The following is a 25,498-nucleotide window of genomic DNA, read 5'->3' on the forward strand; positions in this document are numbered from 1 at the left end:
GGGAGGGAGAGTGGGGCCTGTCACCCTGTTTAGTAGCAATGGAAATATTGGTCTGATGACCATCCCAGGGCAGGGAGATGGCCTGGAGGATATTCAGATGGCATGGGAGCACCACTTTCTTCATATTTAAAATAAGGAGAATGCTATCTTCGGCATTCACCCTACAGGCTTGTTTATATCAGTCAGTAGAGTAAGCTCCATGAGGGCAGGGACCATCTCTCCTTTGGCTCAGTACGCACAAGCCCAAACACAGTGCCTGGCACATGGTAGGTTCTTAGTGCTTGTTGATTGGCCTATTATCGAGCCTATTATCACTTCAATATTTCATGGGTGTCAGTGCACTCACCTTCCTAACCTTTCCCAATCGTACAGGTCAGTTCTTGTGTGTAAATCATGCCAGGTAAGCAGCTGAGACCCATCCATGCCAACCATGTTTCTCTCCATTGTTTTTCGGGTTACCAGGAATTGCAATTCTTCAGAATCTGTGGGGTATAGAGACGTGGAAATAAAAATTAATTAATTACTTAATAATAAATGAGAAGCAGCATGGTCTCTCGAGTGGATAGACAGGCAGCCTAGGAGTTAGGAAGACCCGGGTTCGAGTCTTCCACTACCAAAGGGGTCTGGAGCCATGAGACCTGGGTTCGGATCAGCCTGGCTCATCTCCTTGGCTCATCCCTTTAAATCATTTAATCAAAAAGCATTTATTAAGAGACTTCTTAATGATGCCACCAGGGGCCAGGGTGTTAAGAAAAAAGTGAAAAAGTTTCTGCCCTCAAGGAGTTTACATTCTAAAGAGGAAGATAAATAAATAGATACAGGAACAAATCAACCAATAGATAAGTAGATAAATAAACGAATGGGTAAGTGAATAAGTGAATGAATAAATTAAACAAACAAATAAGTAAGCATGTATAAAACAGATAGGGACTGGACCCGTGATTTCAGGAGTTCCCAAGTAAGGAAACCTTCTCTACCCACACAAATTGAAACTTTTAGTCTGAGAGTTACCCAAGGCACTAAGAGCGTTGCTGTCCTGCCCAGGATCACGTGGCCAGTTGGTATCAAAGGTAGGGTTGGTATAATAGAAGCCTTGCAGGCTTCAGGACCAGCTCTATCCATGAGACATCACCCCTGCCTCCTGTAAGATTGTGTACCAAAGGAATACACTGTCGCTTGGGAGGGAGGGCCCTCCTAGGGGAATCAGGAAAGGCTTCATGTAGAAGGTGATGTGTGAACTGAGTTTTTAAAGTTTCATTTGATTATTGTTTTCAATTTACAAACATCAGTTTGTATGACTCTTTCCAGGTTTCTCTGAAACCATCCCCTTCATCATTTCTTATAGCACAGTGGTATTCTACCACCTTCCTATACCAGAATTTATTCAACGCTTCCCCAACGGATGGGCATCCCCTCAGTTTCCCGTTACTGGCCACCACAAAAAGAGCTGCCTGGAATATTTTCGCACAGATAGGGCTTTTCCTTCTTCTTTTGATCTTTTTGGGAAGTCTAGGCCAAGTTGAGTCAAAGGATATGCATGGTTTAGTGACTTTTGGGGCACTTTTCCAAGTGACTTTCCGGAATGACTGCACCAATTCACAGCTCCACCAACAACACATAAATGTGCCTGTTTGATAGAGCCTGGGTGTAGGGTGGGGAAGAGAAGGGAATAAGCAATTATTAAGCACCTACTCTATGCCAGGCCCTGGGCTTTTTCAATATTATCGAATTTGATCCTCATAACAATATCAGGAGGGAGACAATAATATTTCTCCCACTTTACAGTTGAAGAAACTGAGGCGGACAGTGGTTTAGTGATCTGCAGAGTCACACACCTAGTAAGTGTCAGAGGCTGGATTTGAATTTGGAGCTTCCTGATTCTAGTTCTGTCGCTCTATCCATCCAGCCATCTAGCTGAGCCACAAAACTGAGCTGAGTTTTGCAGAAAATAAGGGATTTCCAGAGGCAGAGGTAAGGCGGGAGACCTGGGGACAGCCCATACTCCTCTGTTACTATGATGCCTACTGGCAGTATGACCTTGGATGAATCTTTCAATCTTTTCAAAGGCCTTAAGACTTTAAATTACAAGTGAGTTGCCGATGTGTGCTGGGGAGCTCTCCACACCCATAAAATTACAGGTGGGGGTGGGAAAGAAAACCTGGCATTTATCTAAGGCTTTATAGTTATATATGTTTGATCCTTCCATACCCCCATGAGGCAGATCATGTGAGTACTATTAGATCCAATTTACAGTTGAGGAAACTGAGGTCCAGACACTCGAAGAGGCTTGTCTGAAGACCCACAGCCAGTGAGCGACCAGGAGTCCACGCCATAGCCTAGAAGAGTGGGAGAATCCTGGGCCTGACACCTGAGTACATCTCCCAGGTCCCCATGCACACCAGGTGTGTGCGGCTCTGGGCGAGCTGTTTTCCTGCCTCCTTGGGGTTTCCGGTTTCCTTTTTTGTAAAAGTGCTTCCTTGCACTGCCCACCTCCCAGGGTTGCTGGGAGGAATGAGGGATGCTATAAACCTCAAACCATAGCTATATAAACTCAGATTGTTCTTAATACAGTCACCACGTTTATTTTGAAAGCCAGCCTGTATCCACAGGCCCCAGCCAGTCCCCAACAGGATGAAGACCGGAAACTAGGGGTCTGGGCATGTGCTCAGATTTTTTTAAGCCCGCGGGGAGGGGGTGGAAACCTTTAGGTTTCTTTTCAAGGCCTTGATTTCCAGGAAATGTCTCCTAGATTCTTTCTGAGATCTAAAGGGACCGCCAAGGCCATCCAGTCTAACCTCCATTTTATAGGCCAAAGAAGCTGTGACTTAGGGTCAGACTGGGGATTTGAACCCAGATCCTCTGACTCCAAATACGTTAGCCTTTCCATCACATCTCTTCCTCCTTGGCCCTCTCCCAATCTCCACCACCTGATATTTTGGTAGCCCCCACGCTGGAGCCAAGCCCCTGGGCATCGGTTGGTTGGTGCTCCTCCTGCCTTGATTCTCTCCTCCCCCCAGGCCCTGGTTGCTGGAAGCGGCCTTTTTGGCAGCTGGTCTTGTCCTGATGAAAGGGATTGAGGCTTGTAACTCGCAGCTCCCTTCAAAGCCCCAGGAGGGGGGTGCCAAGACAAAGGACGGAGAGGAGAGGGAGGCTGAGTCTCTGCCCAGAGCTTCCAAGTCGAGAAACAAAGAATCGCCTCCAAGCTTTCTTTGATCCAATGAGCTCTAGGTCTTCTCGTCCCGGGGAAGCCAGGAGGGATGATGGAAGTGGGAGGGAAAGGGTCTTGATGGGATACTGTGCCCTTGAGGCCCCTGGCCCCCTCCCAACAGCTCTGCCCAGCCAGACCTAGACCATGCTGCTGGGAAATGACATCGGCATGCCTGGCTGCTGGGTCTGAGGTTATTTATGCCCCATGGAGCTCACCCCTCCTCACCCCTGCTAATATGTTCCTCCTGTGTCTCCACTTGGGGGCCAGGCCTGGGGTGGGGGGGTGCTGGGAGGGAGGGCATTTGTGGAGGGGGAGATCTGAGGAAGGAAGCTTCCGCAGAAATCATAAATCAGCAATGAATAATGGCAGTCATCACAGGACGTTTCTATCCTGTCCCGGGGGTTACACATCCGTTTCTTATCATTTCATTACAGCTTCACAACCTATTATTAGATGGGCGAGGCAGGCATTATGGTCCCCATTTTACAGGTGAGGAAGCTCTTCTGAGAAGGGAAGGAGCAGGTCTCAGGTCACACACACCTAATCAGTCAGTTGGGGAACATTTATTAGGCACTAAGTGCCAGGGACGAATCTGGCTTCAACCTGCCTGAGATCTCATCCTGGGACCTTAGAGGTCATCCAGCCCAAATCCTTCATTTTACAGATGGGTAAACTGAGGTGAGGGAGGAGGTGTCCATGGTCACATGGGTAGGAAGCATTCAACGTGTGATTAGAACCTACCTCCTTTCCAGGCTTTCCCAAACATCATGCATCTATCCCCCCTTGAGAGCCAGACAAACTGAACTTCTGTGGTCTCCCTCCCCTCTCCTCATACCTTCTCCTCTCCATGCCTTTGCTCAGACTATCCCTTGCTTGGAATGGACTCTTCTTCCCTCTCTATTCTAAGTCCTTTCTTTTTTTTCAAGTCTCACTCATCTCAGATGCTCCCTTCTCATCAACGGCCCTCCCAAAAGTGGTCTCTCCTGCTTCCACTTTCTCCCAAGACTCATCTGAATCTTTCTTTCTATCCTTTTGCCTGTGTGATTTCTCCTGGCTTTCCTGACTAAGTCACAGAAGACAGGGAGCAGTAACAAAGACAAGGACCTGTTTAGGTCTTAAGTGAAAAGATTTAAGTTTGCCTTGTGTTACCCCTTTATAAGGAACGAAGTCCTGCAGTCAAAGTTAATGCGATGAGAGGGTAGTTAGCCACTGATCAAGGATGGGTTACAACCCTGGTGGCCTTTTCAGGATCAAGACACACTTTCTAAGGAGTTTGTCCAGAACTGAGGCTGGAGATAACTCCAAAGAGTTATCCCTGGCAGCAGAGAAGAGAGGTGACTATGGCAAAAGAGCCCAGCTCTTGAGAGGAGATTCCTCTTTGTCTCTGAGGAGGAAGGAGATTTCTGTCTTCTCCCCTACCCAGCCCATCAGCCATATTATCTTGCAAGTGAGCTACTCGATCAACAGAAAACATTATGCCCATGAAGAAGCCATCAAGAGCCAAGGCAGGGGACAGTTTTGAGGAGTAAGACCTCTGTGAGTGGAGAAGAGAGCCAGCTCTGACCATTGGCAGCTGAGATTTGGAGAGGAACAGGCCCAGAAGCCCAACAGAGATGCTGTGCCCAGGGGGACTGGTAAGAAGATACTTCAAGAGGAGAGAGGACATTGGGATTCTGAAGTCCTAGAGGTGTGAATTGCCTTGGCTACATGTATGGTATTTACTAGTATACTCTAAGTATGTTTCTACTTTCCCACTGACACTGTGGATAGCTATGGGAGGTGGCACCTGTGGGTTTATGGAACAAATATTTTGTTACTCATGATGCCATCTTGGCAAATGCCTTTATTTGCTTTGAGCTTATGTACTCTCTGGCTGACTATTAAAGTTGAGCACACCAGTGAGGGCTTGTAAATTATAGTTTTAAGAGTGCAGACCCACAACTAGTTTGAACCCTAGGTAGTTGCCATCTGGGAGACCCAAGATGTGAGTGAAGCTTGGGGGTTATTTCTGGAAACAGTGCTGCATGTGTACATGCCACATCCCTTCAGCAGACTGGAAGCTTCTTATTTTTGTATCCCCAGTGCCCAGCACAGTATCCGATGCAATTTTTCTCTTGTTCTGAATTTGTGCTTTTTTATTAGTGTAGGGAACTCTCAGTGTGGAAACTCCCTCCACTTGTGTTGATTAGCAACAGTTGTGAAACTTATAGTCTTAGAAAGTTGGCCAGGGCAGAGAGAAGTGAATGGATCACTTATCCAGGGTCACACAGCCAGCACATGTCAAAGGTGTTGAACCCCAGGTCTTCCAGCCTTCCAGGCCAACTCTCTATGCATTAATAAATGTTTACTGAATTGAATTGAGTCAATAAATGTCAGAGGAAGGACTCAAATACAGCCTTCTAACCCAAAGCCAGCTTACTTCTTGGGCAAAGATGACATAAGCTGCCTAATGTATCCTTTCCATGGGGTTACTATGCCATTAAACCAAATGACATCATGAAGACAGTTCTAGTATCACAAATGGGTGATTGAATGATGCTAGAATGAAGTTTGCTTAAAATTCATTGGTAGCATCCCCTCTTGGTTATTCCTCCAATAAGTACTCAAACTTGAGGATTGGGTCCTCAGAGGAAGGCTAAGTAGTGGCCTAGGTTCTCAGGATACCTTGTGGGTCCAGGATCTGATTCCTCCTGTTTATGAACCCCCACTGGTGTGCTCCCCATTAGCAATCAGCCGGTAGACACAATTAGATCAAATCAAAGGTATTTATTAAAATAGCATAGTAAGAACAATACCTATAAAAGAATCTCCTTGTATATCTGGGGCTCACTCACAAATTCATATTCATTTGTGGGAAGAGTGGACAGAAACTTTGAGTACTATAGTAGTGAGGCCCACTTTATACCTCTAGTATATCATGAAGTCCTCTGCACAGCGCAACTGTCAATTTCCGAGTTTATTTCTCCCTTGAATCTATGGTTGGCTCTCTTCTCAGCTGCCAAGGGAGCCATTCTAGGACATTTGCTCTTTTGAGTCATTGTCTCCATGTCTGTTTCTAACTGTATCCTGTTTCTAGCCTCCCAGAACTGTGCCTTGCCTCCAATGCTATCAAACCGCTGGACAGTGTGGGTGAGTAGCTCAATCTATAGACAACATATCTAATGTGATGGAGGGAGGAGAAAAAAATCCTTCTGCTCATATAGTGAAGGGGTCACACTCCACATGGCTACTCTAAACTTGGGATCTAGTTTTATACAAACTGTTCTATTGTCTTTGGGGTGGGGACGGCCAATCTATTGCCCACCCAATGTCCAGGCTCCCCTTCTAATTCAGTTAAGGAACTCATCACACTTCATAAAGGGATACCTGGGTGTGGCTGGACCTTCGAAGTGAAACACCTTGTAATCTGCTCTTTATTTTCCGTGGCTACATCTCGGGGAAGCGAGGGGCAATAAGTTGGTCAAAAACCAACTACCATCCCACTACATTAAATGCAAAGACATTGGGCCAAGATAGTGTTATTTGGTTGGGGGGGCAGCCAATTCCTAATGGCTTAGGCTGTTAGCCCGTCAGAAGAATATGTTCCAGTCACTTATACTGAAAAGTGAGTGACTGATACCAGCATAATATATTCCTATTCTACTCAGGGGGATTTTAATTTGGAGAAACTGCCACCTAAAGGGATTGTTCTGTTAAATATACAAATGCTTCCTAGGCATGGACTATGCCCTGGTCTCGGGCGATGTCCTGTAGGGAAAGACATCTTACTTTCATTGCCCAAGGATCCTGGGCTTTCTGGACTCAACCAGGCAAGGGTCATTGGGAGGCTGCCATGTCTGCAGATCCCTTTAGCCAAAGTAGAGGAATGAGTCTAAACTCATGTGCTGACTCATGCCGTTCACCAGCAAAGGCAAACATGCACTAGACAGACAGCCCTGGGGGCTGAGGCTCAGGTCTGGGGTTCTCAAGCTTCCTCATCCCAAGCATAGGACTTACCCTCCCTACTCCCAAGCTCCACCTCCTCCTTCTAGAATCTTAAAACTGGAAGGGCCTTCTGAGTCCAAGCCTGGCACAGGGTATATGGTAGGTGCTTAATAGATGCTCTACGGTTGGTTGATTGGTGGATTGATTAGAGCCAGGCAGAACAAGTATAATTTTTCCACCTGAGAGCCTTTCAAATGTTTGAACATGACTACCATGTCACCCCTGAGTCTTCTCTTCTCCAAGTTAACCTTTCCTGGTTCCTTCTGCCAATCTTCATGTGGCATGAAGACAGATTGAATCTGGAAGACTTGAAAACTAGCCTCAGCTGATGTCTGATTCTGGCACTTCCCTCCGTGTCTGGGGCTTCCTTGCCCTGGAATGTCCAACCAGTCCTGTGGCCTTCTTACCCTGGATTGTTCCTCTCCCCAGCTGATCCCTGCCTCCTGTTGGTCAGCTCCTCTTAGGAATGCCATTTTGTGTAGGGGACCAGGCACCTTCATTCCTGGCCCACCTCTGCTCCTGAGTTTTGTACTTCAACACCATGTGTCTCTACCAAGAACTTTCATCTCCCCCTCCTGCTTTTCAACTCTCCTTATTAGAATGTAAGCTCCTTGAGGGCAGGTTCTGTCTTTGTTTTTGCTTGAATTTTTATCCCTTATGCTTAGCACAGCACCAGACACTCACCAAGTGTGATAAATGCTTTCTTTCCTTCCCTCCCTTTTTCCTTCCCTCCCTCCCTTTTTTCTTTCCTGCTTCCTTCCTTCCTTCCTTCCTTCCTTCCTTCCTTCCTTCCTTCCTTCCTTCCTTCCTTCCTCCTTCCTTCCTTCCTTCCTTCCTTCCTTCCTTCCTTCCTTCCTTCCTTCCTTCCTTCCTTTCTTCTACTTAAAGACAAATATCATGTATCATGTATCATGTATCCAGTCCTTCCCTAAGATTATCCCTAATTGATCCTGTTGGTAGCTTGTTTCTACCTAGATGATTGCATGTTGTCTCCCCCATTAGACTGGAAGCTCCTTGAGGGCAGGACCTGCCTTTTTGCCTTTCCTTGTAGCCCCAGCCCTTAGCACAGTGCCTGGCACACAGGAGGCATTTAATAAATTAAATGCTTGTTGACTTGACTGGGCTTCTCTGGGATAAGTATTCTCTGTTCCTCAAATAGCTTGAACTGTTAGGAAAATTGTCCTTATATCAAGCAAGAAATCTGCCTGATCTATTACCTGTGTTTATTGACACCCACCCCCACAATGTTTGATGTGGTCACACCTTCCTTCTCCTCCTCTCTGTTACCTGTTGTCCCCTCGCTCTCAGGATTGGCTGCTGCTGGCCATCCAAGGTGATTAGGAGCTAATCCAATCATACACTAATGGAGAAGGCCATAGAAGATCATCCCCCTTCCTTATGATGAGAGCCTTCTGGAGACAATAAAGCATTAGTGTTCTCTCCAGTGTAATCTATTAGCTTACTTCGCTAATGACTGCTTGGCCCAGGTAGGTGATGTAGTGGACAGAGTGTTGGACCTGCCTTTGGGAGACCTGAATTCAAATTCAGCCTTAGACCACAGGTAAGCCACTTCACGACTGTCTGCCTCGGTTTTCTCATCTGTTAAAAGGGGACGATAATGGCACCTACCTTCCAGGGTGGTTATGAGGATCCGATGAGGTCATATGTGGAAAGAGCTTTGCAAACTTTAAGTCGCTATATAAAGGCTAGCTATTATTAACTATGTTATTACTGACTTTTCTATAATTACAAGGCTTCCAAAGTGTTTTCCTCACAATTTTCTCCTTTTTAAAGACAAGAAAGCCGAGAATCAGAGAGGTGAAGGCTTTTGCTCGGGTTTCTCCACCTACTCAGTGTCAGACCTGACATTCAAACCCCGGTAATGATGGAAATGTGCAGAAAACAGCACAGAGGAGGTCGGGGCGGGGGCAGCTTCTCTGCTTCAGAATAACACAGGCAAAGAGAGCAGGCCTGGTTGCCCTGGTGACAGCAGCCCTTGAGTCTCAGGCAGGCTTTGGCCTGGGCAAATGAAGGGATTTGTCCAAGGTCACACAGGCAGCAAGGAGCAGAGCTTGGTTTAGAATCTAGTCTTCTAAGCTGGGTGATTTTTGGCAAGTGTCTTTCCCTCTCTGGACTGCACAAGAAGGGAGTGGCTCTGTCTCTATACTAGCACACAGGCCCAGAGCCAAAAGGACCACAGAAGCCATTTGGTCCAACTCCTTCATTTTACAGATAAGGAAACTGGGGCAGGCAGAGTTAAGTGACTTGCCCAGGGTCACACAGTTACTAAATGTCTGAGGCTGGATTTGAACTCAGGTTTTCCTGGTTCCAGGCTCAGTGCTCCATCCACTGCACCACATAGTTGCCTCAGCTAGGATATGATAATAGGTGATCATTAGAGTGTTATACACACATTATTATTAGGCTATTTGAGCCTCGTATAACCCTGTGGGGAAGGCCCTACTGGCAGGCATTCTTCCCCCTGTTTTACTGTCTGTAAAATGGAATGGACTCAAAGAGAAGTGACTTGTCCAGGGTCACTCAGCTAATAAGTAACAGAAGCAGGAGCGCTCGGGGCTCTCTGGTGGAAAGTGGTGTCTCTCTTTCCTTTGGACCACACTGCTAGTGAGGCTCTGGTAAATCCTGAGAATATTGACACCCCTCCCAGCCTCCCCCCGGGGCAATGCTGAGCCCTGCCTGTCCTTGGCCCAGGGCTGAGCTGCCCATGCCTCCAGCTGGCCACATCTGGAGCAGCAACCCAGATCCTTCCCTGGGAAGATGGATAGGGTAGGGGCTTTAGACAGGTGAGAGATCTGGGAGCCACTTTGACTGACAGGCTGGCTTGTCTGTGTCCTTCTCCTTGAGGGGGCAACATCTGTCCCCAAACCCATGTGCCTGGGGCCTGGCCCTGACTCAGCCCTCAATTCATGGATGCTTTCCTTCTTCGAAGGGTGGGGGAGAAGGTTGCAGGAAGGAAGCAGGAGAGGGGGAGGTGGTCCTTGGCAAAGGGTTCACAGCCTCAGTGGGCTGTCACTTCATCTAGGCACTGAGTGGAATAGAACACACACACACATACACAAACACACACGCGAACATACACATGCATATGCACACACATGCACACGCACATGCATGAACACATGTACACACATGCACACACGCACTCATGGGCACAGACACACACACAATCTGGGGAAGGGAGCAGGGGTGTCAGGGCAGAGCATGAGCAGCAAGAAGAGAGGGAGCAGGGGAAGAGGAAGAGAAGGGAGGAGAGACCTTAGGTGGTGTGGCCTGTGTGGCCTATGTACATATCAAAGCCAGGAACCCATTCTCCCTCTTTATGTCAAGGAACCACCACAGAGCACAGAAGGTTAGCGCCAGCAGGGACCTTAGGCAGAGTCTAGTGCAGCTCCCTCTGACAGATGAGAAAACTGAGTCGCCAAGAAGGAGTGACCCGGTCAGGCTCCCATGGCTGGTTAGGGCAGAGGTGGGACTGGGCTTCAGGCCACTTCATTCTTCTTATTTTCCGGAGTTCTATGGGGGCCCCTTGAAACACAAGGAGTTCTGATGGTTGGCTTAAATGGACCCTGTTTCCTCCTGAGAGAGCCTGACTTCAAAGAGAGCTCTGGGTGATTAGGCTTTTCTTGCACCATCTGGCTCATTTTACCCCCACCCTGGATTGATGGGGAAACTCTCTTAAAATTTAGGTACGGCTTGTATCTAATGTTTCTTCTGCTAGGGAGCAGGGACCATTCTAGAAAAGGTACCCAGTGTACAAAATAGATATCAGGTATGGGACAGCTATTTATTTTTTCTATCACATAAATATTCAAAACATAAGACCCATACGAATTGTTAACAAATACTTAACACATTACACATTAATCAGTCAATCAGTTACTGCACTCTTCCAAAAGGTACTTTATGAGAATATTGAGCAGGTATTTCACTTTCACCTATGATTTCCGCTGTGTGTGTATAAGTCACAAATCTAGATCTCCTCATAAACCAAGGCAAAATTTGAGTTTTCTTAATCCTTTCAGCTGTAGTATCCTTCTGGTAGGTGGTATTTGGGGAGAGTACATTCAGTCAGTCAGTCAGTAAACACTTATTAACCGTCTGTCACGTGCCAGGCACTGTGCTAAGGTTGGAGACACAAATACGAACAAAAACAAAGACAGCTCCTGCCCTACAATCTAGTAGGGGAAGACAACACAAAGTTTCAGGAACAGAGCAACAGGAATTCAGAAACCTTTCAGTCTTACAAGGTTACATCAGGGCCACAAATGTCCATCTCTCAGGACTGATTTTATGCAACCCAGGCTCAGGGAGAGAAACAGGAAACAGAAGAGGCAGTCAGAGACTTGGTGTCCAGTCTCAGGATGATCTAGAGAGGTTCATGGTCTCTCTGATCCGTTCTTGTAGCCATTGAGGCTGAAAAGGTTGGAGGTGGGGATGGGAAAAGGAATAAATGAATGAGAAAGTATGCAACATGTTAAGTGATTACGATGTGCTAGTGTATCAGTAAGGCAATAAACACAACATCAACGATACTCATGAATATGCCTATGTAGTTCTGTATCGCAAGTATGAGAGACTCTCCATATAGAAGGCAGAAGAAGTAAAACATTTATTCAGACACCAGATAACCATATACCATAACCAAATGTTCAGCTTCCACAACCAGTTAGCCCACTTTATCATAACAGCAAGGAACTTGAAACACAATATCATAACACGGAGCCTCTCCATATCAAAACCTCTCCGACCCTCTGCTAGGGTCTTCCCAAAAACAAACTCACAGTACAACTATTACAGTCTGCTCAGCTATCATAGGCTGACTTTCCTTACCTCAGCTCTATCATGATGGCCATTAACAGCCATAACAGCTCTCTCCCTCTGCATTTCCTGTGACACAACTTTCTTTTCCTCTCAGCAAGCTCCTCCCACCACATGTGACTTAGGCTTCCTGTGATGTAAGCTGGTAACATTTATTATTAATGGATGGGAAAGATCTTCAGATCTAAATTGCTATTACAGCTAGGCACTGCACTAAGTACTGGGGATATAAATTCTTAAAAAGAAGCAGACTCTCCTGCCCTCAGAAGGCTTCCCACACAAGGGCAGACAACACATCTAGGGGAGAAGTGAATAGGAAGGGGGTTTTATTCTGGGAAGGTGGGAAGTTGTGGGCAGATGGTGAGATGGTTTGGGTGGATCTCTGAGTGGGATGTGAAGCTAAATGAAGACCACCACCCCAGCCCGCCCATCTAGAAATTCAATGCAGAGCTAGTGTTGGCCATGTCCCAACCAAGAGACAAAGGACTCTGTTTATTACCCATTCTCATAATCCATAGAATGGGTCTTTCTGGCTCAGTTACCAATCCCCTTTGAACCAGTGCCCAGGTGGCATGATTCTAAAATGTGAGCCCTTTCACCCTAAGCCAGGGCACATTAATGATCCCAGTCTAGCCATTGGTGGAGGGGGTCCCTCGATTATTGCTATCACAATAGTCAATGGTCTTTCCATCACACCAGGTGCCTTTGATTTAAATTTTCAGCTTCCTACTCCTTCTTCCTAAACCTCACTTCCCTCAAAATACTCTGTGCCCCAGAGACACTGGCCTCTGTGCTATTGCTCCCACACAACAGAGATCATCTCTGGACCCTAGGAATTTTCTTTTTTTAAAAAAAATTCTTATTTTATTATTTAATGTTTCTAGTTTTCAACATTGATTTCCATAAGATTTTGAGTTACAAATTTTCTCTCCATTTATACCCTCCCCCCCCACTCCAAGATGGCATATATTCTGATTGCCCCGACTCTAGGAATTTTCACTGGCTGTCCCCCATGCCTGCAATTCCATCCCTCTTCATTGCTTCCCCCCAATTCCCTTCTTCATCTTCCTTTTATGTGTCATCTTCTTTCATTAGAATGTAAGCTTCTTGAGGGCAGGGACTTTCTTTTTGTTTGTACTTTGGAATTGATTTTGTGACATGGGAGACACTGGCACAGGACCACCCAGCATGGTGTGCCCTCATCAGAGAAGGAGCTGTGCTCTATGAGTGAAGCAAAATTGGAACAGCCAAAGGAAACGTGAGACGCCCAAATTGAGAGAATCCACCTCACATGTTCCCATGGACTATCTGCGCCCAGCCTGTGCTAGAGCATTCGGAGCTTGTCCTGGTCTGATCAGCCACAGTCAGGCTTGCCCCTAACATAGAGATGTCATTTTAATCCTCTTTGAAAACAAAGGACATCAACCAATCAACCAACCCATTTGTAGCCAGAATGCTTAGCACAGGTGTTGGTACATACTAAGATAAGATTGTTAGATACTTCTTGATTCCTGTACAAGAATCCTCCCTATAATACTTGGGTCATCCAGCCCCTGCTTGAGGATCTCATTCCAAGTGCCAGTGTGGATGATCAGGGGAGCCCCTGATCAATTTCATGAGTTTTCTATCAACATGACAGCAACTACCTCTGAGGTGACCGACCACTCAGAGTTGGTGGGACATACTCCTTTTGGAAGAGCTGCCCACCCTTTATGGTTTATAAAAGAGCTGGCCAAACTTCTCTCTTTCTTAGACTTCAAGCCCAGAGTACAGTAGAGTAAACCTTAGTTCATAGGGTAAGAAGGCAGCAGGTTTCTAGTTTCCCCTGCCCAAGAGTGGCAAGCCCTGGGCAAGAGGTAGACATGCACTCCCACACTTGCCTGGCAGCAGAGAGAGACTGAGAGAGAACCTTTGCAGTCTTATGGGCCATCTTATGGGGAGCCCCAAGTTTGAGAGTCTAAGTTTCAGCATTTGGGTGCTAGCCTCCCAGAAGGAGATTTGCTTAGCAGCAAGCTTCTTGGAGAAGGAAAAGGACCATTGATAGGCACCCTATAGCTGGGGGAGGAGTCACAGGGTGGGGATGGGGATGGAATTGGAGATCGGGATCTTGTTTCTCTCTGCTATTGTCAGAAACTGTTCAAGTAGAACAGATCTGATAAGAAGGGAATGTTTCTTCAGCAGTCACAAAGTATATTAATATTCCACGGGGAGTTTTCTGGGTGAGGCTTTATGCATTTCTATATCTTTTCAAGGTCCGCCTCTGAGTTCCTTGTATTTTATGCATGGTAGTACGGGGGGGGGGGGGACACCCTCTACTTACACCAAGTTGGGTCCTCTAGTGGATGGCTACACCAAGTTCAAAGTATTTGTGAAATCACATATCTAAAACAACCATAGCCCACGAGCCCCCACTAGTGTATTAACTTAATAAAAGCAAAACATTAGCCCATAAACCTGGAGCTCACTCACAAATCAATGGAAAGAGCACTTATATAGAGAAAATACATGTGGTGGGGCATATACATAGGCAACATATGCAGCTAAGGCATACATTTGGGGAACACGTGTGGACAGGGGACATATGTGGAGGGGCCTCCAACACTGCTGATATCTTCTGGTATTATCACTATGCTGCTCCCTGCTAGGTTCCTAGTTGCTGCTAGACATGGAGTTCTGCAGGACACATAATCTCTACTGATGCTATTTGACTGAAAATTCTACCACCAACCTTCCAGCTCAGCTAGGACGCTTCTGGCTCTTTGAGAAAAGACAGAAAAAGCCTTGCTCCTGTAACAGCAGAAAGCCTCCCCTGTTTTGTTCCCTCAGGATCTCTCAGCTATTTCTGAGTATTTTATCTCTCTAGCAGGAAAGTCTGAGGCCCAGATACCAGGCTGTTTAGAACAAAGAGCAGTGTCATCCCAGCTAGCAAGGGCCCTGAGAGTTAGTCTTTTCTTTGGATTTCCCTTCCTGGGGCAAGGTCTTCAAGCCTTTCAGACAGAGGACTCACTCTGGGTTACAGGGCTACAGACTTCACAAACTTTCTTCCACAAAAGATAAAGTGTGAACCACTTAATGATTGTTTGCCCAGTAATTACCCAACAGCTCTGGGTGTATGGGATTTCCCAGTTTTAAAAACCTAGATCTCTTCCTTTCTTCTAAGTAGATGAGTGGGAACAGAAAAACATATAGACCCAAGCAAAACGCAGAAAGACAACATCAACCCCAGGGACAAAAGTTACTATCTCTGCTACTGACTCAGTTGAATTCTGGGCCCCTTCACATGCACAGGTATCCATTCAAAGTCTGAAAGGAGCTTTGCCCCACACTCTTACAGCATTTTCTATGGGGCTGAAATAAAGGTTGTCCTATATCTGAAATGCATATAAAACCTTGAGTGCCTGCTCAGGAGCTAGCAATGTTGTTACCCACATTGGGGGAAATCTAGATAAGAGCTAGGGAAGCTAGGTGACACCATAGTGCATAGAGCACCAGGCAGCCATGAGTCAGGAATACTCATCTTCCTGAGTTCAATTCTGGCCTCAGACACTTATTAGTTGTGTGACCCTGGGCAAGTCACTTCACCCTGGTTGCCTCAGTTTCCTCATTTGTAAAATGGGCTGGAGAAGAAAATAGCAAACCACTCCAGATTTGCCAGGAAAACCCCAAATTGGGTCATGAAGAGTCAGACATGACTGAAACAACTGAACAACAACAAACAAAGAGGAAAACCATATTCAAGCTTTATTTTGGAGATTTTGCCATTGTGGGAGTGGGGAGGAGGTATATAGCAAGCTAAGGGACTGGAGTTGGTCTATGTGAGCATAAGGTCTTTAGAGATCCCTAGGGTAATATTAGAGACAGAAAGACACAGCAGTGAGGTTGGAGGTTTGCTTTTAAAGAGTTTCTTTGTCTCTAAAATGAGGAGGTAAGACCTGAGTTCAAATCTTGACTCCCTGTGTGACCTTGGACAAGTTCGTCTCTTGGTGCCTCAGTTTCTCCCTGTGTCCAATGTGGGGGTTGGACTCTGAGGTCTCTTCCATCTAGGATCTTAAGACTACATGGCCCAGAAGCCAGTTTGAAATCTGTGATCCTTATGATCCAAGTCATTTGGAAAAATCCCAACCACCATCTTGGGTGTGTCGATGGGAATGAAGTCCTAGTTGTTACTCAGGCTCCCAAGCACAGCTGCACCTGAGTCAGGGGAGCCTCGATAGCGCTGACCTAGAACCAGGCCAGCATGTCAGCACAGGAGAGGCCACAACATCTCCATCAAAGCCCAAAGCCTTGAGGAGACTGGAGGTTGAGTCACACCAACCATCTGCCCACTGCCACCCCCCAATCCAGTGCTGACCTGCCCAGCCTGAATCTGGGCACCTGCCCCCGACCTCCTCCTCCTCCACCTGAGGTCCTTGGATTGTAGAATTCTTGAGAATGCGGCTTCCCTGAGCTGGCTTTGGTTTATCCTTAATCACTTGGATTTCAATTTGGACCATCTCCTTCTTTCTTTAGGAGGGGCTGCTCCTTTCCCAAGGTTCTGATTGCCCTAAGGGGATTATAGCAGCTGAGGAAAGTGGTAAAGAGACTCGGGAATGGCTGCCACCCCAGGACCTGGGGAGAAGGGAAGGGTCATGGGGATCCATAACCAATAAAGATGGAGTGAAACAAAGAGGGGTAGAGGGTGGAGCTCTAGACATGGTGGTAGGAAGACTTAGGTTTGAATCCCTTCTCAGACACTTACTGCCTGTGTGACCCTGGGGAAGCACTTGACCTCTCAGTCTCAGTTTCTTCTTCTGCAAAATGAGTGACTTAGACTCAGTGACCCCTAATGTATGTCCATTCCTGCTCTAGGTCTGCTTAATCACAGTAAGTCAATGGGCATGGACGCTAGCCTAGGGGGTTCTGGACTCTTATGCCTACTTTCATAGACTTGTGAATGGAGGGGAAAGAGGGGGAAGAAAGGATGATTTGGTGAGCCAAGGCAGAACCCCTCCCCCAGGTATGGGACCTTAGGGGATACCTTTCTTCACCCTTTCACTCATTCTATTGGCTTTCTTGCCATTCCTCACACACACAGAACTCCATCTCCAACCTCCATGCTTTTGCAAAGGCTGTGCCCCCTGCCATGCACTGAAATGTACTCCATCCTCACCTTCACTTCTTATCTTCTTTCCAAACCCTTCTCAAGTGATACCTACATGAAGCTTTTCTTGAAATATTTTTTCTATGTATAATGCTGTTTACCCCAAAAGAATGTAAGTTCCCATAGGACAGGTCCTGCTTCAGGGGTTATGACAGATCTCCAGATGAAAGGGGCCTCAGAGGCCTCATTCTCCAGAGGAGGAAACAGGCCCATGGCAGTGAAGGGACTTGCTGGGGGTCACACAGGAAAAAGCCTCATGATGTCATGATGTCAGCATCCCAAGAGCCTAGCATGGTGCAGGTGGTTAAAAGTACTTGTGGGTGGATAGATTTCCCCAGGCACGGGGGACTGATTTCTACCAGCTCTATGGAGCTGGTGCGAGACCCCGCTTGCCCCGTCCCCTCAACTCATTGCCAAGCCCCACAGAGTCAGGAGGCCGGAACTTGGCGGGAGCTGGGACTGTGGATGTGGGAAAGCAAAGCTGTGGGAACAGACCCAGGCCTGGGCTCTCTGCTCCCAGCCCTGTCTGAGCAGGCTGCTGGGGCCCTCAGCACAGATGTGCTTGGGAAGAAGGGGGAAGTTGAGGATGGAGTGGGCAGCCAGGCTGCCATGGGAGGAACCTGCGTCTTTGTGCGTGGCCTCACCTGGCAGCATTCTGTTCAAAAGACCCCCAGAATCCCGGGTTCCCACCCTGCTTTGGCCCAGGCACTACGAGTCCTTGGCTTGGCACCAGGGACCAGCTTGTCAGCAGCTGGACGTCACTCCACCCACAGGCTCCTGTTCTCCAGCTGGCTTGGCCCGTGGCTGCCAAAACTTCCAACCACATAGCCCCATGCCGAGGAGCCGCAGAGCTTCGGACCAGTCCTGGGCCTGAGGGACCGTGGGCAAATCACCAGCCCTCTCTGAGCAGAGAATAATCTTTGCCCTGCCTACCTCACCGAGGGCTTCAATGAGATCATTTATGTCAGGTGCTAAAGAAAAGTGAGTTGTTACCAATGTTGCTGTTATTAATTAATACCCTTAATTGGCTGTGAGATGTGGAATATATAGTGAATAGAGACTTGGGTTCAGAGCCTGAAAGACCTGAATTCAAGGCTTGCCTCTGGCAGTCCTAGCTGTGTGACCTTGGACAAGTCACAGACCTCTCCAGTGCTCCAGGCAACTCTCCAAGACTGATAGTGAAGCATGGGCCAAAGGAGCTCCCCACATATGAAATCACATGCCCAGAGCAGAGTAGATTCCCCATCCACTGGGGAGCAGTTAAACACGGTGTGGTACGGGAATGTTATATATTGTAAGAAATGAGGAGTGTGATGAATAGAGAAGCACGGGAAGAGCTCCATGAACTGATGCAGAGCAAAGCCAGCAGAGCCAGGAAACCAACAAGCAGAACGATTGACAAGAGCATTGATGGAAGCAGAAATGGAAAGACAAGCAGCACAAAGCTTGGCCCCAGAGAAGAGGCCGGGGAAGACTCCTCCCTCACTGCTTGGAAGGAGGGAGTTCACTGGCCAGTCACTGCGGATGTAGAGACCAAGGCCAAACAGCTGCCGTCAGGGACCTCACATTCTGCCGAGAGGTTACGACAGGTACTCACGTGAGGAGAAAGAGAATAAATCGATTTTGTCCACTTGGCGAGGAAGGCGGACAGGCCCCACGGTGGCAGACAGGTATATGAAGGCCCCTCTTGAGGAGGAGGGCTGAGATGTTTTTCAGCTTGTCCCCAGGGGCAATGGGGGGGGGGGAAGGTGCAAAGAAGCATATTTAGGCTCGATGTCAGGAGATCCTTCCTCACAGTGAGAAGCATCCTTGAATGGAATGGGCCGCTCCCAGAGGTCGGGAGCACCTGCTCATGAGAGGTCTCCAGGCAGAGGCTGCTGGTTCTCAGGGAAGTCAGTGAGGACTCCTTTGGCTTGAGTGCTGGCCGTGGAGGTCCCATCCGACTCTCCAGTGTTGTGGCTCAGTGAGCTAACGGGCGCTGCACAAACAAAAGCAGTGCAGCTCTCAGGAAGCTGGCTTGTTTCCTTGATGGTAATCACAATAACAGTAATGATAACCACGACAACAGCAACAACCACAACCACACAACAGCTGGGTATTTTAAAGACCTGGGATTGCAGCAGCACAGGGGCCCATCGGGGCAGCTCGTGCCCTCTAGACTTAGCCAACGATCTAAGCTTGGCAGTGGTTGACAAGTGAGTGACAGCTGATGAAGGGCCAGACTGCTTCTCACAGACCAGATGTCCGGTCCGTCCTGAGGCGCCATTGAGAGCCCCTTTGGGGAGGGGTAGCACAGCCCCTGAGCCCCCAGCGAGAGTGACCACCCGAGGAGGCAGGAAAAGGTCTGACGTGGATGGGGGCTGAAAGTAGAACAACGTCTCTAAGCAGTGCTGTAAGAAGCAGAGCAGACTGGGGAGGCAGTGGTGAGTGTCTTAGCCGATGGAGTCCAAGAACCCGGGTTCAGATCCTGACCCTGGCGTTGACTATCCATGGAACCTTGGGCAAATCCCTCCATCTCCCTCGACTTCCATTTCTTGCTCTCATGGTTCCTAAGGTCTGGCTCAGCTCTAGACCCAAAGGGCCTTTGATTTATGAAATTGATTGGAGCATCGAATTCTGTGACCCTAAAAGGGATTGTCCCTGGCATCTGTGCCAGCTATGAATTCTCCTTTCTGGGGAATGTTCCCAGTATCTAGAAATCCAATAGTCCATTGATCTGTATCTTAATTTATAGGATACAGAGCTGGGAGGGGCCTGAGAACAGGGGATGTCAGGGCTGGGAGGGGCCTCAGAACAGGGGATGTCAGGGCTGGGAGGGGCCTCAGAACAGGAGATGTCAGGGCTGGCAGGGGTCTCAGAACAGGGGATGTCAGGGCTGGGAGGGGCCTCAGAACAGGAGATGTCAGGGCTGGGAGGGGCCTGAGAACAGGGGATGTCAGGGCTGGGAGGGGCCTGAGAACAGGGGATGTCAGGGCTGGGAGGGGCCTGAGAACAGGGTATGTCAGGGCTGGCAGGGGTCTCAGAACAGGGGATGTCAGGGCTGGCAGGGGTCTCAGAACAGGGTATGTCAGGGCTGGCAGGGGTCTCAGAACAGGGGATGTCAGGGCTGGGAAGGGCCTGAGAACAGGGGATGTCAGGGCTGGGAGGGGCCTGAGAACAGGGGATGTCAGGGCTGGCAGGGGTCTCAGAACAGGGGATGTCAGGGCTGGCAGGGGTCTCAGAACAGGGGATGTCAGGGCTGGGAGGGGCCTGAGAACAGGGGATGTCAGGGCTGGGAGGGGCCTGAGAACAGGGGATGTCAGGGCTGGGAGGGGTCTCAGAACAGGGGATGTCAGGGCTGGGAGGGGCCTCAGAACAGAGGATGTCAGGGCTGGGAGGGGCCTGAGAACAGGGGATGTCAGGGCTGGGAGGGGCCTGAGAACAGGGGATGTCAGGGCTGGGATGGGCCTGAGAACAGGGGATGTCAGGGCTGGGAGGGGCCTGAGAACAGGTGATGTCAGGGCTGGGAGGGGTCTCAGAACAGGGTATGTCAGGGCTGGGAGGGGTCTCAGAACAGGGGATGTCATGGCTGGGAGGGGCCTCAGAACAGGGGATGTCAGGGCTGGCAGGGGTCTTAGAATACAGAATACTCATAGCTAGCAGATACCTTAAAACATGAAATGAAGATCTGGAGGTGGAGCCTTAGACCAGAGAATGTAAGGGCAGAGAGAGGCCTTAAAACCCAGAGTCAGAACGTCAGAGCCGGGAAGACCTTCACCCTCTAAATCTGGGCTCTTGAGGATTAACTCCCTCATTTTACCAGAGAGTCCCCTGACTTGCCCAGAGTAGTCACAGAATAAGTTAGCAGCAGAGTCAGGATTTAAACCCAGGTCATCTACATTGGCAAGCACTGCCCTCTGCACTGAGCCACCCAACCTCTTGGCATGGCCCGTGAATGGCTAGAGGAAGCAGGAGCTGGTGTCCAGGGACTGTGCCACCCTGTTCCCTTGACCCTACTGCTATACTATAGTGGAGAAGGTCCTCTTGGTCCCCTGTCCAGCCTCCCCAGTAGGGGCCCCCCTCCCTTCCCCACTGGGCTGGGTGAGCCAGGCCACAGGCGGGCGCCGAGGAGGCAGAAGCATCTGATTATGTCTTTGGCTGGATCTGGGGAGCAGAGATTCCTGTGGTGGGGAGGAGGGGCCCATAGTCCGTGGCTGCCACGTGTGACTCTTCTGTAATTGTTTTTTTAGGGGGGAGGGTACCCCCTCTGAATACTGGCAGAATCTCTCATCCCTCTGCCCCTTACCAGGAGCTGCAGCAAAAAGTATACCCTTCCATAAGCAAAAGAGTTGGAGGGGAACTGCAGATTCTGGGGGTAGATATGGCATCACATGTGTGAGCTGGCTGAAGTATTTTTAGGGTAGAAGTTAGGGAGTGTGGTGCAAAAGAAAGAACTCTGCCTGCTGAGTCAATGGACTTGGGTTCAAATCCTACCATCACCATTGATTGGCAGAGGGATCCTCATGTGGTGGTTGGCAGCTGCCTTCCCCACACTGCTGTGGACTCAAGATTCCCCGAGAAAGGAACTTGGTGACTTCCGGAGGGAGAGCTGGAAAGGGAGCAAGATCTGGTTGAATGAAAGCTGGAGGCATTGAGTCAAACTGTAGAGATCACCTACTCCAAGCCCCTCCTTCTAGAGAGGGGGAGCTGAGACCTAGCCAAGGCCACACAGGCTACAGCGCAGATGGACTCCCCTCCAGGCCTCTTTGCACTGCCAAGTTAAAAACATACATGCATGGGGGCCACTAGGTGGCGCCATAGTGGATAAAGCACCAGCCCTGGAGTCAAAGTCCTGAGTTCAAATCCAACCTCAGACACTTACTAGCTATGTGACCCTGGGCAAGTCACTTAACCTTGATTGCTTAGCAAAACAAAACAAAACAAAACATATGCACGAAACTTGTCCCTGCTACTTGTCATCTTCTCCCCCTCCACAATAATCTTCTCACACTAGAGAAATGTCCACCCTGATAGCCCATTTTCCTGATTGCTGACTCTTGATATACCAGTAGCACATTTCCCCACTCAATCATGCATAAGAAAAGGAAACCAGAATTCTTTATTTTAAAAGCCGATTCATTCATTTACTTATTCATTCAACAAGCCATTATTATGCATCTATTATATTCTCTCTCTCTCCATATATATATGTATATATAATATATCATATTGTTGCAAGACAGTGGAAGGTTTTTTTTTTAAGTGAGACCACCTCTGTTTTGAGGAGCCGACAGTCTATGGGAGGGGTAATGCCATGAACACATTTATTTTTAAATTTGGACTGGACCTATGATTTGGTTGGTATTTGGAGCTCCTGCTGAGAACTCCCTTTATTAGGAGGGGTCAACACCTGCTCTAAGCACTTAAAATCTTAGTGGACTGCCTGGACACTGAATGATTAAGTGATTTGTGCAGGGTCACATAGCCAGTCTAAGTCAGAGTCAGGACTGGAACTTAGGTCCACTTTCTATCCACTATACTATGCTACACAAAATAAATGCAGAGTGCGGAAAGGGTTACCAAAGCCACTGGGAGGGTCAGGAAAGGCCACGTATAGGGGTGGCATGCAGGAAGGTAAGGGTTTCCAGAGGCAGAGGTAAGGAGGAAGGGTATTCTAGGTATAGGGAAACAGCCTGAACAAAGTCACGAGGACTTTGGGGAACAACTCATAAGCCAGTTTGGCCAGAGTGGCTCAGGAGTGATGAGTGATCAGGGAAAGGCCGACCACAGCCAGATTGGGAAGGGCTTTAAATACCAAATTGAGGAGCTGGTATGTCAGGAGAACTCATCTTCCTGAGTTCAAATCTGACCTAGCTGTATGACCCTGGGCAGGTTACTTCACCCTGTTTGCCTTAGTTACCTCATCTGCAAAATGAGCTGGAGAAAGAAATGGCAAACCACTCTGGTATCTCTGCCAAGAAAACCACAAATGGGGTCTCAGAGAGTCAGACATGACTGAAAAATGACTGAACATGTTATTCTAGAGGCAGCTGGGAGCCAGTGGAGTTTCATGAGAAGGGAGGTGACTCAGTCAAACTGAATTTTAGAAACATCAAAACATCGGGCCAGAAGAATTATGCAGAAATGTAAACAAATGTAAGAACTGACATTGGTAACGTTTGCAAACTCGAGAAGATCAGGATGGCCGCCGCAGGGAGTTTTCCAATTCCATGCACAATCCGCTCCTTATGTTAGACTGCATATGTGGATCTGCCCATTCTACGTGGTCTTTCATTTCAGAATAATAAACAAATGAATGAATGAACAAACAAGTAGATAAATGAAGGGGCTAGTTTAAATGTTCCCTGAAGCCCCATCTTGCTCTGTACAGAATTGTGATTTTTATGAAGTCACTTCTCTCTGACCTCAGTTTCTGCCCATGTACAATGAGGGGATTAGACTAGGTGGTCCTTCTAATTTGAGAGCCAGGATGCTCTAATTCTGCCCACCTCTCTGCCCCCCAGGCTGGTAGAGAAAGATTCCCCAGAGCCCACAAGCTCCGGTCTTTTCAGGGGTTTTCCATACCCTTTGGAACAGAGGTCTCTGGGGACTGTCTTTTTCCTGATTGTCTTCCCTCCCTCCCCCTCAGCCCCCACCTCCCATCAGAAAGGGATCAGTTCCCGCCTTTCTCAGAGGTCTCATTCCTAATCTGAGCTGAATGGGGTTTTATCCCTCTTTTATCACACACCCGGGATTAGTCTCCTCGGGCCAGTGACTTCTGCTGAGACCCCAGAGTCACAGAGGCCCCTGGCCAGCCTGGCCTTATCTCCTTAAACAGAAAGTAACCATTTGACAAGGGATGGAAGTAAAGTAGTTTTCTCTGTCACACATTGCAGTTATCCTGATGGAACTGGACTGCCCAGGTCACTTTTGATGGGGGAAGGGAGAAAGGACAAGAGAGTCCTGGGCGGGTGGGAGGGAGCACGAACTCATAGCTCTGATATTCTATGTTCCATGGGCAGCAGGGCATAGAGCAGAGCATGGGCAAAGCTGCTTGGACCAACTCCATGTATCCACTCAGTGACGGGGCGCTTTGGGCATGACAAAAGTCCAGCCTCGTGGGGCCCTCCTAGCCTGGAACGTCTCTGGCTCCAGAGAGACAACAGCTCTAAGGGCCAAGTTCCTGGCGTCTCCCTTCTGTCCCCGTCATCCTGTTCCTCCCCATCTCTTAGAACAGCTTCCATCTCATTGGCCATTTTTCTTGCCTAGCTCTGGCTCTGGCTCACTGGTCCCTCTCCAGGGCTGACACCTGGTGGACACTTGCAGACAGTTCTCTCAGTTGTCTTCCAGGGCGGGACACTGCATTTTGCTGGAGCACAGGGTTAGAGATTTGGAACAAGAAAGGACATTGGGGGCCATCTGGTCCAACTCCCTCACTGTACAGATAAGCCCAGAGAGGTTTTAACCGAAGGAACGGGATCATAGACCTGGAGTTGGAAGGCCCTTCAGAGGCTACTTAATCCAAACTGAGGTCCAGAGAGGCCCCCAGCAGACCCTCTAGTACTTAGTATAATGCCCGGCACATAGGACGCAGTAGATGTTTAATAAATGCTTGTTGACTTCTGTATTCTTCCATGGCTTCCTAGAATCCCTTAGTCAAGAGGTTCTTGGTGGTCAACAGGTCTAAGCTAATTTCTTGGGCACCCCGTTATTCCAGATCCAGTTTCATCCTGGCTTACCAAGCCGATTTATGGAATAATACATAGATTTAGAGCTAGAATCAATCAATCAACTAGCATTTATTAAGTGCCTACCATGTGCCAGCCGTGTGTCAAACATTGCAGATCCAAAGAACAAAATAATCTCTGCTCTCAATAAACATATGCTCTAATGAGGTAGACAAGTACATACATAAATATAAGGTGAATAAATCCTTTTTTTGGCACAACTATTGTTTTTTAATAATTAAGTTTTTTTAAGTTTTCAACATTCGCTTCCATAAGATTTTAAGTTTTAAATTTTCTCCCCTATCTTCTCCTCTCCCCTCCCCAAGATGGTGTGCAATCTGACACAGGTTCTACTTACACATTCATATTAAACATTTGCACATTAGTCATTATATAAAGAAGAATTAGAACTAATGGGAGGAACCACGATAAAGAAGAAACAAAACAAAACAACAAAAGAAAAGGAGAGCGAATAGTCTGCTTCCATCCGCATTCAGACTTCAAAGTTCTTTCTCTGGATGTGGATAGCATTTTCCATTGTGAGTCTTTTTGTCTTAGATCCTTGCATTGTTGGGAAGAGCCAAGTCTATCAGAATCAGTCCTTGCACACTGTGGCTGTTA

This window comes from Trichosurus vulpecula, chromosome 1, assembly GCF_011100635.1.
Source record: "Trichosurus vulpecula isolate mTriVul1 chromosome 1, mTriVul1.pri, whole genome shotgun sequence".
In the NCBI taxonomy this organism is placed as follows: domain Eukaryota; kingdom Metazoa; phylum Chordata; class Mammalia; order Diprotodontia; family Phalangeridae; genus Trichosurus; species Trichosurus vulpecula.